General features: G+C 37.8%; 1 non-coding gene across 1 annotated transcript; it reads left to right on the forward strand.

Annotated features, from left to right (window-relative positions):
* Window positions 1-2,982: 2,982 nt before the first annotated feature.
* LOC127116525 (small nucleolar RNA R71) lies at window positions 2,983-3,089 on the forward strand. The gene has a single exon (XR_007801353.1). It is a non-coding gene; the product is annotated as a small nucleolar RNA R71 (small nucleolar RNA).
* The last annotated feature ends 8,879 nt before the right edge of the window (window positions 3,090-11,968 follow it).

Here is an 11,968-nt window from a genome sequence, read left to right on the forward strand (position 1 = left end):
CATATTGCTCAATGATTTTAACGTTCTTCTTCGAAATACCAAACAAATATTAAACCTTATTTCTCTCCCCTGTGTGATCGACAACTTAACTCTTTTCGAAAAGAACACTGTTGAATCCTTTTTAGCGCACACAACAAACTAGTGCTTAAGCCTCCTCCGAGAATAGACAAGCCAATGTTTAGCCTTTAGAACGCGATCGAAATAGTCGTTCATAAAAAACACCAACAAAATTGTAGTTCCCCGAACTACGAATACTCTGACTTCGTTATTGCACTATAAGGATACGTAGGCACGAGATTGCGAGATCTTGGCGAGCATACTAATAAAAAACCTCCCTTTTCCCCCATCTGAGGTTTCCATCCACCTCTTTTCAATACTTTTATCATTCGAAGAAAACAAACAACATAAGCTAACAATCAAACCGCAAATCAAACTAAAAGGTTCCCGTTGAGTACAACGGACGTGAGGGGTGCTAATACCTTCCCCATGCGTAATCGACTCCCGAACCCGAATATGGTTACGATGACCATTATCCTATTTTGGAAATTTTTTATCGATATTTTCCTATTCCTTCTTTGGAATATATAAAGTTCGGTGGTGACTCGGTTCGAACTAATTTTTTCCGCGACCATCGCAAGGAATCGTATTTTTCGAGATGCGACACTCATCAAACACCATGTAATCATATCAGAATCACCAATGGTTGATATCATAACTACCATGTGGTTCTATCCGAATTAGAATATATTACAAAGTATTTTCATTAAAGCTATTTGAATCGCAACTTTGGTATTGTTCTCCATCAATGTCTTGGGCATTCTCGTAGATGGAATAACTCTTCTCTAGAGACTACTCGCTCACGGATGCACACAGAGGAGCTTATTGCATTCGAGTATCACAACCTAAGTTATTTACCATAACCTAAGTCATCTTTCTAATTCCATTCACATAGATATAACTTTAGGTTTACTCTCACTCATCATCAAGGAACTTGGTTTATACATTAATCATTCGATTCATACACATCATCACATAATTCATGATACACACATAAAGTTCATTACCATTATTCAATTGATATTTGGAACATAAGCATGGTTTCTCTTTACCAAAAAGGTGGAGTATTATACTAGTTTTCCAATGCATATGTGTTAGCTTGGAGTTCTCGACCTGCAAAGTTTAACAAAGAGGATATGACACTAAAACGAGACTTAGTTAAAACTGTAACAACAAAATTCAGTATCTACAATTCATCTCTAAGATTTTGATGATAACAAAGGATGAAACAAAATGGTACCTTAAAAAAATTTATCTAAGTATGTTGGACTCTAATAAAAAAGAAGTCAGATAGACATATATCAGATATAGACACAAGTTCAGAATGACCACTTAGAAGGTACTCAAGCAGAAGCTCTGACTATGAACAAAGGAAGTGTACAAAGTTCAACGAAGAAAGAGATATTAGACACTTTGAAGCGGAAGAACACACTCTAGGATCTGAAGCTTTTACACTCTGACGTAATCAATCAGGAAGACATCAAGAACCTCTGAAGTTAGTCTGCTGTAAGCAACTATCTGAAGATGTACATGCTGAACAGAAACTCTGATTTCATGAAGACTCTGATTCAGAAATGATCACTAAAGACTTAGCTATGAAGTATTCTATTTATGGCAAGAATCTAATTTTGGAAGAAATTTAAAGCACCCCAAATTGTTATGGAAAGGACACAAAGATTAATGACATTCATTATCCATCATTACTAAAGATCCTTTCATCCAATAGTCTCTCCATCAACCCCTATATATAGGATGGATCTCTTCACAAAGAAAATAATGAAACACACGAGAATACTGAAACTAATCTCATATCTCTTACGCATTCTCCTTTCACACGAGTTGCTTCTATCAAGTGTGAACATTTCTTTTGTTCTTATATTGTGTAATTTCTGCCTACCTAGAAGGACTAAGCACTACTGCAGTTTTACTTACTTGCTGAATTCTCCTTAAGTGACTTGTGAAGTCTGTAAACATGAGAGGTCTAAGAGATCTTTATCCTCTTAGACGATCAAATGTTGTAATCTTTCAAGATTAGTGAGTTAAGTCCTTATTGAAGGCAAAATACCCTTGGATAAAGCTACCTGAGAGGGCTCATCATAAGCGTTCCCACTTCGTAGGGTAATGGCATTGGCTTGTCCTCTCGGATTTTGTTGAGGTTGTCCAGGGAACTGTCCTCCAGGTGTGGTCTGAGGGGCTTGGTTTAAAGCTACCTGAGAGATCTGGGTTTCAAGCATCTTGGTATGAGTAACTATTTGGTCAACCTTGGTTCCTAACTGGGTAATCAGTTCATTAACATGAATGTTTTGGTTCATGAACTCTTTATTTTGTTGGGTTTGAGCGGTGATAAAATTTTCCATAATTTTCTCAAGGCTCGGCTTTGGTGGCACAGGTTGCATAGGTTAATTTGATCTTGGGGCTTGATAACTAGGTCTTGGAGGTGCATTATTTTGGATTGGGTTATTGTTTCTATAGGAGAAGTTCGGGTGATTCCTCCATCCAGGGTTATATGTATTCGAATATGGGTTCCCTTGGGTGTAGTTCACTTGCTCAGAGTGGGTTTCGTTTAATAGACTGCATTATGCAGATTGGTGTCCTTTGGTTCCACATATCTCACAATCCAACAAAATTGCGGCTATAGTATTCGGGTTTATGCACATATGCTCGACCTTAAGGGCTAACACGTCCATTTTAGCTTGCATCATGTCTATAGAGCTTAGTTCATGCACTCCTCCTTAGGCTTCCTTCTTCTCAACTGTCGCTCGTTTGACTCCCCATGATTGATGGTTTTGAGCCATATCTTCGATGAGGGCACTAGCTTCAGGATAAGGTTTGTTCATCAGAGCACCGCCTGCGGCAGCGTCGATGGTCATCTTGGTGTTATAGTGAAGTCCATTATAGAAGGTTTGAATGATTAACCAATTTTCTAAACCATGATGTGGGCATACTCGTAAGAACTCTTTATATCTCTCCCAAGCTTAGAACATCGATTCTCTTTGGTTTTGGGTAAATCTAGTTATATGGTTTCGAAGAACGGCCGTCTTACTTGGGGGAAAATATCTAGCAAGAAATACTCTTCTAAGGTTATCCCAAGTCGTAATGGAATTGGGTGGAAGGGAATCTAACCATGATAGGGCTTTATCTCTGAGGGAAAAAGGGAATAATCTTAAACGTATTACCTCAGGAGAAGCTCCATTGGTTTTAAAAGTGTCTGCAAATTGAAGAAATATTTTTAAATGTTGGTTTGGGTTCTCAGTAGCGAGACTTGCGAATTGTCTCTGTTGCACTAGTTGTAACAGGGAAGGTTTAAGTTCAAAATTATTAGCTGGGATGGTTGGGTTTACTATACTAGAACTAGGTTCTTCGTTGGATGGTTGAGCGAAGTCCTTAAGAGGTCTTTGGTTTTGATCTTCGGCCATAGCTCTCTTAATTCTATGAAAGAATACACGTGCACGAGCGTAACGTTCAGGTTCCGCCAGAGGGTATACTAAGCTTAAACTTTCGGTGCTGCGAGTTCTTCGCATTGACCGGCGGTAAATAGCCTAAGTCTAAACGATATAACAACAGGGAAATGAAATTTGACGAAATTGGTCCCCGGCAACGGCGCCAAAAACTTGATGCGTGCTTTTCGCAAGTATACGAACGCGTCAGAGTAATATAAAAGATTGTCGAATCCACAGAGACCAAGTGTCAATCTATCGTTATCTATTGTTATGGTGTTTATCAAAGGCAATCGAATTAGGTGTTTTTAGAGTGTGCAATGAAAAGTAAAGTATTGAATAAAGTTCAATTAATAAAGACAGGGTCGAATGTAATTCACATACTCAATTAATAATCCAAGTACTTGCTAATAGAACTACTTATGGGAAGTGTTTCCTACTTTGAAAAGAACCAGTTTAACGGGAACTGTCGCTTTCGTGTATTTAGAACCGAGTTGTACTCCCTAATCAAACCCTCTTATTGTCACTTATAAAAAGGCGCGCATTGCGTTAGAGTAGTAAACCTATTTTTAAGAAATATAGTATCTTGACTAAGTTGAAAAGTATTTTAACCTGGATTTCTTAACCAAAAGAGGTTCTCACGAACCAGACTCTAAACTTATAAACGCGTCCGAAAATAGTTTTAAAATCTCTTTTCTTCTTAAATTAAGACTCCTAATGAACTAAACAAAGCGCTTTCGCTGTTTTTGAAATAGTTAAAAACAATTAAGTTTAAATAGACGTTGGACGGCTTTCGATCTTACCCAACGGAAATTGAAGTGCGGGAAACTTAAGTTGAAAGTTAAAATAGCCCTTAAGTGTTTCTACGAACAATTGTATGGATTATCGGTTCAATTACGATCCTCACATTCTAACCTTATAGATTTAGTTAGACATGGTAAAGTAAATGTGCATTAATTTAAATAAAAGTAAAGCGAGTGCGGAAAGTAAATAAAAGTAAAGCGAGTGCGGAAAATAAATAAAAGTAAAGTGTGAGTGCGAGAAATAAATAAAGTAAAGTGAGAGTGCGGGAAATAAATAAAAGTAAAGTGAGTGCGAGAAATAAATAAAGTAAAGCGAGTGCGAGAAATAAATAAAGTAAAGACACTGCGGGAAATAAATAAAGTAAAGACAATGCGGGAAATAAATAAAGTAAAGACAATGCGGGAAATAAATAAAGTAAAGACAGTGCGGGAAATAAAAAAAGTAAAGGCGAAGTAATAAAAACCTGCACCAATCGGAGGGTTGAATAAAATGCAAAGCGGAAATGAAAATGGCGGCAGGATTAACTTCCTTCCAAAGTGCTCCAAACTCGATTACAGACTCGATCACAAAACTCGATTACACAATTGTGGTAACACCCTAATGCGAAGCGATTACCACTTTAAAATACTGAATATATGCCTAAGTGAAACAAAGTTTTCTCTAAGTTTGCCTTTGCTCTAAGTTTGGATGATTGAATAAGTGATTTCGAGTCTCTATTTATAGGAGAGTAAAATGATGGAAATGACAAGGATGCCCTTCAACTTGAAAATGGGAGGGAAAACTTTTCCTCTTGTGGCGCCCGCCACAAGGCCATGGCGCCCGCCACAAGGCCAATCTGAGGCGCCTTAGTGGAAGTAGTGGGGAACGTGGTAGTTGAGGGAAGTTGAGCTGGGACACGTCATGGCAGGGCCTATGGCGCTAGCCACAGTGGGAGCAACAAGTACAAAATGCTGAATTTTAGGGTTTTTAGCTCTTTTTCACTCCTTTTCTCGATCGGGGCTCCGATTAAAGTAAAAACCTTAAAACAAATAGAAACATAGTAATAACACAATAAAATGACAATAAAACTACTAAAATGCATGCGAAATCGGAGTCGAAAATACGGTGAATTTCAGTGTTATTAGTAATCAACATACATTGACCAAAGATAGATGGAATCAAGGTCAAACATTGGTAAACAGAAGCAAAATGAAACTTAGAAGTCAAGAAACAAATACAATATTTTTGGTATTTTTCAAAATTAAAATAATACTTGAATTAAAATAAACAATTAAAGGTCAAACTTCAAATCCATTTCAAATCAACTTTGAAAAGTCCAAATGGATCATCCTAAGTTCAACAAGGTCAAACAAAGTTTGACAAATAATTTCAGCATTTTTTAGAAACCAGTAACTATTTTTAATCAATTAAAAATGCATAAAAATAAACTAATTGAATTAAAATCTCAAATAAATCTCAAATCAATTAATAAATTGATGAGAATATTTTTCATAGATCCATCATCATTCAAAGAGGTTGAGAAAATATTTTTGTATTTTTTGGAAATTGAAACTATTTAAAATGAATTAAAAATAACCAGGAAAGATAAAATTCATAAAAACTATCAAATGATAAAATAAAAAATATTAAAAATCATTTTTAGAAACTAGAAATTAAAAGAGAAATAACGCAATTGGTCTCACATTTTTCGGACCAATAATGAATGAGATATGATTTTTTGAAATGAAATGGAATAAAAGAAATAAAATGGAAATAAAAAATAAGGAAAAAGGTGAGGCGCTGGATCAGGCTCATTAATTGAGTTGGCGCATCAAACGACCCTCAAGCGCGCGTCCATCATACATTCAAGTTAATGCGAAACATGCAGCCATTAAATAAGTCATAACAAAGGAAGGTCTAGATTAGATCTGGAAAATGAATCCAACGGCCATGGTTTGATCTGGCAACCAGACGGTGGTGTACACCACCGTCTTCTCCGGCGAGGCTAGAGATTCCGACGAGAGTTGCAGAAAATAAACCTTCACCAAATGAGGCGATCTATACAGCAATGGAAAGCTGGGGGTGATGTACATCACCCCTGTACCATTTATTTTCACTCTAGACTTCCATGGAGAGAGAAATCAGAGGTTGAAAAATATGGTGTTCAACTGAAAGTTAATGGATTTGCAAAATTCAAAGCACAGTTTGTTGCCACTAATGAGAGGACTTCAACCAACCCAATAAATGCAAGAAACAAGTTATAAACAAGGTGTTTCGAAGAAAATAAGTTTGGATATCCACCTCTGAAATATGGATCTTGAGAGCACGATTCTCCTCAGCTAATGCTTGCAGTATGATCTAATGATGAAGATGAAGCAAGGTCAAGGAATTATAAATCTGAAAATCAACCAATGTAGTTGAAATTCAGATCTGAATTTTTGAGAAGAAAGTGGAAATTCCTTTAAGTATGGCTATGGAGGGATTCTTGCAGCATAATAGGCGCCTTCAGGTTATCAAATTATGAAGCTATGCACTCTTATTTATAGAAATTGGCAAAGGTATACATGAGCAATGCATGTGCATGAATGAAGAGGGCCTCCATGCATGGGCCTGTACAGGCGTATGGAGGGCCCCATTCTGATTGGAATGGCAAGCTTAACATCAACAAACATGTTTTGGACGTGCAGATGAGGTGTATTTGGCTCATGCATAAAGTTTGAATCAAGTTTCTAAAAAATGTACCAAACTTTCTCCTCTTTGAAAATGCAACCTCCAAAAATAAAACATAGCCTTATGGGTAATGTTTAGAAAGCTCTTGGTATGAGGATCAATTTTTATGTTGAACAAAACTTCATTTGGAATTGGGAAATTGGTGAAAATTGATCATAAAGTGCAAGGTGCAAAACATGTGTATGTAAAAATTTCCAAAATAGGCCAACTTCAAGCCCCTCTGTTTCAATGATGCAAGCTCCAAATGACAAAACCTTCAACATCAAAGTTGTATATATTTTCAAGGCAATCAATATGGACTTAAAGTTTGCATCATTTGTGTTGATTCTAAGTGTTGGCAGCAATTTTGGTAAAACAAAGAGTGTTCACAAGATGTCATGTGTGATGTCTTAACATGAGATATCCTATGTACCTGCTGGAGTTCAAGAACATGTGCATGCAGGATTGTTTCAGAATGCCACAAACAATGACAAGGCTTCTGATATGGATGTACCTGCTGGAGCTTAAATGAAAGACATGTTCATGCAGGATTGTTTCAGATGACATATACAATGTCATGGCATCTAATATGGTTGTACCTGCTGGAAGTTATAAAAGGAAGTATTGGATTATGCAGGATTTTTCCAGGATGTCAGACCCGATGTCATGATATCCTGTACACAGAACATTCAGTATGAATGTCTGGTGTTTTGTGATTGCACAATTAATGGCAATCTTTGGATGATTGAAGATATGGCTAGCTGGCGCATTCAATCATGGATTACAACCAGATTTACTTATTTTCCAAGGAGATCTAAACAGCTGTTATAAAAAGATTTGATTGGAAAATAGATTTAGGGTTTTCAAGATGTCCAAGCCCAGCTGAGAGCTTCTATAAAAAGGGACTTAGAAAACCTGTTTGAACACACAACCAAGACTGAGCGAAATATAGAGAGAGAGCTAGGGTTTGTGTCTGTTTAGTCGTGAGACTTGTAGGTCATTCAAGTCATCCATTGATGATTGAATTGGACTGATTTGTGGGTGTAATTTGTCACTCTAAAGCTGTTAAGCAAGAGTGTGTGTCTACTTGATCAAAGCTGTGAAGCAAGATCAAGTGTGTGTCTTCTTGATCAAAGCTTTGAAGCAAGATCAAGAGTGTGTCTTCTTGATTGAAACTGTGAAGTAAAATCAAGAGTGTGTAATTGAAAAGTATTTTCTTTTCACAAGGGATTGTTGTTTAAAATCATTGGTGTGTGATTGTAAGGGAAGTGAGTGGGTTCTCATATCTAAGACTGCTTAGGTAGAAATTGCACGGGTAGAGATTAGGTGATAAAGACTGTAACTTGTTGAAGTTTACGGAGACTCTTTGAACTAATTCTATTTTAGTGAATTTCCTTCCTAGCTTGGTAGCCCCCAGACGTAGGTGAGTTGCGCCGAACTGGGTTAACAATTGCTTGTGTTATTTGCTTTACCATTCTGTATTTTTTATCCATTGTGTATTAACATATATTAGTGTCGTAACATTACCTTCGACATCTTATATCTGATACCAGAATTTCAATTGGTATCAGAGTATGCATCCTGCTCTGGTTCTGGGTGAGATCTAGGGACGATACTTTCTGGTACTATGGAGAGAGATGGAGCATATATTCACAGACTACCTATTTTGGATGGATCCAACTATGACTACTGGAAACCTCGAATGGTAGCCTTCATAAAATCTCTGGATAATAAGGCTTGGAAGGCTGTGTTAACAGGCTGGGAACATCCAGTTTTTACCAAGAATGGAGAAGTTACTGCTGATAAGAAGGCTGAAGAACAATGGACCAAGGAGGAGGATGACTTAGCCCTTGGGAACTCTAAACCACTGAATGCTATATTCAATGGTGTAGATAAGTATATCTTCAGATTGGTAAACAACTGTGAAGTGGCTAAAGATGCTTGGGACATTCTCAAAACCACTCATGAAGGCACCTCTAGAGTGAAGATGTCTAGCCTGCAACTGCTCACTACCAAGTTTGAAAATTTAAGGATGAAAGAAGATGAAAATATTCATGAATTTGATATGAATATCCTTGAAATTGCTAATGCCTCAGGAGCCCTGGGTGAGAAGATGTCAGATGAAAAATTAGTGAGGAAAATACTCAGGTCACTCCCTAAGAGATTTTCCATGAAAGTGACAGCCATAGAAGAGTCTCAAGACATTTCCAATATGAGAGTTAATGAGCTAATTGGATCCCTTCAAACATTTGAGATGGGAATGTGTGATGGATCTGAAAAGAAAGCCAAAAGCATAGCATTCAAGTCAAACACTAAGGAGGAAGGTGGTCCAGATATTGGTGAAGATCTGGCAGATGATGTAGCAATGCTAGGAAGACAGTTCAACAAGCTAGTGAAAAAGATGGATGAAAGATCTAAGGCTAATGTCAAGAACATCGCATCTGACATCAGTAAATCCAACAATATTGGAAGAAGAGCAAGGTCAGATGAAAAGTCCAAAGAGGAAAAAGGAGTTCAGTGCCATGAATGTGATGGGTATGGACACATTAGAACTGAATGTGGGACCTACCTCAAGAAACAGAAGAGGAGTCTTGCTGCCACTTGGTCAGATGGAAGTGAAACAGAAGAATCTGCAAATCTTATGACTGCCTTGACTGGAAGATGGGATTCTGATGAAGACTCAAGTGATGGTGAAGTAACCTTTGAAGAGTTGGCACTACCTACAGAAAGTTGTGTCTCAAAAGTGTAGAGTGGTGTAAAAATGTTAAACAATGTAAGAATCTGACATTGGGTATAATGAATCTAAGCCTGAGTGCAGTTACACTGGTTGCAAACCTCAAGCCAAACCTAAATGCAGCCATAGTAAAAGCAAACCTGTGATGTCACATCATATGTCACAACATCATAAGAGAAGACAGCAGAAAGGGAAACACCAAAGATGGAGATGCCATTACTGTGGAAAATTTGGTCACCTGAAGCCCTTCTGCTATAAGCTGTATGGTTATCCTAGCCCTGTTCATCATCAGACTCACTATCAACCCAGACCCAAACAGCACAGGCCTGTCAACAAGAAGCAATGGGTTCCTAAGACTAATGTTACAAGTCTAATAGCTCACATTCCCCTCAGAGTCTTAGCCAAAGAATAATGGTATTTTGATAGTGGATGTTCCTGACACATGACTGGAAACAAAGACCTGATATCTGGACTTCATCCTCATGCCATAAGCTATGTAACCTTTGGTGATGGAGCAAAGGGTGAAATCAAGGGGATAGGCAAGCTTGATTGTCCTGGAGTGCCTAAACTTGCCAAGGTCCTACTGGTTAAGGGCTTGACTGCAAATCTAATAAGCATCGGTCAACTATGTGACCAAGGTCTAAATGTTAACTTCACCAAAACTGAATGTCTGATTACCAACAAAGAAAGTGAAGTAATCATGGAAGGAGTCAGAACCAAAGACAACTGTTACATGTGGAACTCTCAAATTAGTTACTCCTCAAAATGTACCTCAATCAAGGAGAAAGGGATGAAGTTGATTATATCTGCTAGAGAAACTCCCAAATTGAAAGTCTGTGGGAAATGTCAGACAAGGATGTCACACCAGAAACTCAGACTTAACATCACTTCCAAAGGGTTGAAACTCCTCCATATGAAGTTGATGGAACCCATACAAGTGGAAAGCCTTAGTGGAAAGAAGTTTGTAGTGGTGGATGATTTCTCCAGATACATCTGGACCAAAAACAAATCTGATGTGGTTGAAACCTTCAAATATTGTTGTCTGAAACCTCAAGGAGAAAAGCTCATGGTGGCTCAAACAGATGTGGATAATATTGGGTTTGGTAGGAGGTCAGATCAGATGGTAGAACATGTTGCTCGACAAATGCAGTCTGAAGTTGGGAAGAGCTTTGTTGGACTTGGGCTACAAGTCAAGCAGATAGAAGAGTCTATTTTTCTATCTCAAAGCAAATGTGCCAAGAACAATGTTAAGAAGATTGGCATGAAGAGTGCAAGGACTCCTGCTCCTACATATTCGAAAGTATTCAAATATGAAAATGGTGTTTATGTTATATATCAAGCTGAATACATAGCAGCTGGAAGTAGCTGTTCTCAACAGGGTTAGTTGAAACTAATGGTGACTGAACCCAATGTCACACAAGATGTCAGGACAGTGTACTGTGACAACCTGAGTGCTACAACTATTTCCAAAAATCCTGTTCAACACAGTAGGACAAAGCACATTGATATTTGTCATCACTTTATTAGAGAACTTGTGGAAGAGAAAATCATAGCACTGAAGCATGTTACTACTGAAATGCAAGTAGCTGACATATTTAGAAAAGCTTTGAATGCTAATCTGTTTGAATGTTTAAGAGGGAAATTGGGGATTTGTATTCATGAGAATTTATAGCAATTAAAGTGGAAATTTGTTATACAGAGGAGAGTTGCTGTAGAAAGGGAGCTAGGGAAGGAGGCTATAGAAGTGAAGGAGGTTATGGAATTAATCAAGTTTGCTGGTTTGATGAAAATAGTTAGTGCATTACCCCAATGTTTTGAAGGTTTAGTGGAGGAGTTTGTGGTGAATATCCCAGAGGATATTTCTGACAAAAATAACAAAGAATTCTGCAAGGTCTTTGTAAGAAGAAGGTGTGTAAGGTTCTCCTTAACTATAATGAATAAGTTCCTAGGGAGAGGAACAAAAGGAGATGTTGAGTTAGAAGCCACAGACAATGAAGTATGTAGGACAATCACTGCTGGTCAGGTCAAAGAATGGCCAAGAAAGAAGCATGACACTGCTGAGAGAGTAATTGATCTGGAGGAAGAGAGTTCAGAAGAGGAAGATGACACCTTGGTTCATCACTTGAAACCAAGTGTTGCAAAGAAAATGAAAACCAGGAAAGGCAAGACTGTGGCTGAGATGTTGACAGCTAGAACTAGTAGGAAGGTTGCTGCTGTAGGTCCTTCTAAATCATGGAGTAAAGTAGAG

The sequence above is a fragment of the Lathyrus oleraceus genome, chromosome 1 (assembly GCF_024323335.1).
Source record: "Lathyrus oleraceus cultivar Zhongwan6 chromosome 1, CAAS_Psat_ZW6_1.0, whole genome shotgun sequence".
NCBI classification, from domain to species: domain Eukaryota; kingdom Viridiplantae; phylum Streptophyta; class Magnoliopsida; order Fabales; family Fabaceae; genus Lathyrus; species Lathyrus oleraceus.